Source organism: Schistocerca nitens, chromosome 6 (assembly GCF_023898315.1).
Source record: "Schistocerca nitens isolate TAMUIC-IGC-003100 chromosome 6, iqSchNite1.1, whole genome shotgun sequence".
Taxonomy (NCBI): Eukaryota; Metazoa; Arthropoda; class Insecta; order Orthoptera; family Acrididae; genus Schistocerca; species Schistocerca nitens.
Window position 1 is genome coordinate 213,378,035 of NC_064619.1, and position 2,322 is coordinate 213,380,356.

The window sequence follows — 2,322 nt, forward strand, 5'->3', positions numbered from 1 at the left end:
TATCTTCTGCCTGCCGGAGTGCATCGTGTCAAAGTAGCAACACAGCCATGTATAAGAGAATGAGAACTGTCGAACTGAGTAAAATTATTCGAAAAAGTCTTCCAGGAATGTGTTTAGATACAACGAATATTTGGAGAGTCTAACAATTGAAACCACGTAGTGTAAAGAAATGAAAGAAGCTCATACTTGGTAAACATCACACATTTCATCAGTCAGATTGGCAGATGGGATATTAGCAACTAGCCTGTGACTTTCCATCACGGAAACGGTGAAGCTGGTAGGCTCTCAACGAGATACTGTCGTGATTATCAATGGAAGTGGTTGAAGGATAGTGAAACCACGAGTATACGACAAGATGTTCTACCTCGTTGCATCACGGAACGTAGAGGTCGCAGGCTTGACTCTTCTGCCAAGCAGGATAGGCAGTGACAACAGATATGATGACAGAGCACAACGCTGGTGCAGTTACAAGTGTTTCGAAGCACACCATTCAGCGCAAATTGTTGAGCATGAGGCTCCAGAGCAGACGAGCAGACACTCCCTGCTCGTAACCGTGTTCCCAATGGCCTCGTCAGTTACAACTGTAGTGGGCACGCATCGCGACTGGACCGTGGATCAATGAAAACGTGTTGCCTAGTTAGATGAAAGTCATTTCTTGTTGTCACTTTGGGGTACATCGTCATCCAGGCGAACGGCTGTTCGAAATACGCATTGCTCTACTGGACCAGACCAATGGGGACAATATTGTTATGGCGGACATTTTCATGGGCTTACACGGTAACTGTGTTAGTAATCGAAGGCACCACTAAATGAACGTTATTGCGGACCATCTACATCTCTTCATGCTTGATGTCATGTTTCCGCAGGATAACTGTCGTAGTCACAAGGTCAGAATTGTGCTACAGTGTTTTGAAGAGTGTGCTACTTGTACTCGCGTTGAAATTTTGGCCATCAAATTCGCCCAATCTGAACGCGATGAAACACACCTCGTGCACAGCTTGTGAATCTATGCATTTAACACATTCGAAGATTTATTTAAAAGAGTTTTTAGTTTAAGGGATGAGTGAGAAACACAAGTAATGAATAATAATTACAATAATGAAAAAGCGATATTCCCGAAAGGCGCCTGAAGATGACGATAATAGATTTCTTCTTTCTTTCATGTTTATCATATCTAGAATTGTATGTGAAATTTCAAAATTTCGTAGATTTTATTTATTATCAGCCAACGGCCTTGCCTCAGTGGTAACACCGGTTCCCGTCAGATCACCGAAGTTAGGCGCTGTCGGGCTGGGCTAGCACTTGGATGGGTGACCATCCGGTCTGCCGAGCGCTGTTGGCAAGCGGGATGCACTCAGCACTTGGGAGGCAAACTGAGGAGATACTTGATTGAGAAGTACCGGCTCCGGTCTCGGAAACTGACCTGCAGAAGGGAGAGCGGTGTGCTGACCACATGACCCTCCATATCCGCATCCCGTGACGCCTCTGGGCTGAGGATGAAACGGCGGCCAGTCGGTACCTTTGAGCCTTCATGGCCTGTGCAGGAGAAGTTTAGTTTTAACAATTATCTAAATTTTATTTATTGTCGTGATTTTGTGGCCAGATGTTCTTCTTGACGCCACAGTCATCAAGATTACCCAAGGAAGCTAAGTCGTGTGCTACATCTACCTGTGAATCGTGTAAACTTTAGGTGTGTAGTATCGTATTTTAACTGTTTACATATCATAATCTCTGAGGCGGAAGTTTGGAGTAGGCCAGATTTGCCTACACTGCCTTCAGATGTCCTTAAAATTGATACTTAGGCTGGCCGATATATCAGAACATGATAGTTAAGCCACCGAGCATATTCATTGGCCCTCCTACCCCCCTCACAAGCATGCAAATTTCTGTATACGAGCGAGTCGATAGTGATACAGAAACTTGTTAACATGCACTACTGGCCATTAAAATTGCTACACCAAGAAGAAATGCAGACGATAAACGGGTATTCATTGGACAAATATATTATACCTGAACTGACATGTGATTACATTTTCACGCAATTTGGGTGCATAGATCCTGAGAAATCAGTACCCAGAACAACCACCTCTGGCCGTAATGACGGCCTTGATACGCCTGGGCATTGAGTCAAACAGAGCTTGGATGGCGTGTACAGGTACACCTGCCCATGCAGCTTCAACACGATACCACAGTTCATCAAGAGTAGTGACTGGCGTATTGTGACGAGCCAGTTCCTCGGCCAGACGTTTTCAATTGGTGAGAGGTCTGGAGAATGTGCTGGCCAGGGCAGCATTCGAACATTTTCTGTATCCAGAAAGGCCC

General features: G+C 45.0%; 1 pseudogene; it reads left to right on the top strand.

Annotated features, from left to right (window-relative positions):
* Positions 1 to 1,224: 1,224 nt before the first annotated feature.
* Positions 1,225 to 1,342, top strand: LOC126263858 (5S ribosomal RNA; annotated as a pseudogene).
* Positions 1,343 to 2,322: the final 980 nt, after the last annotated feature.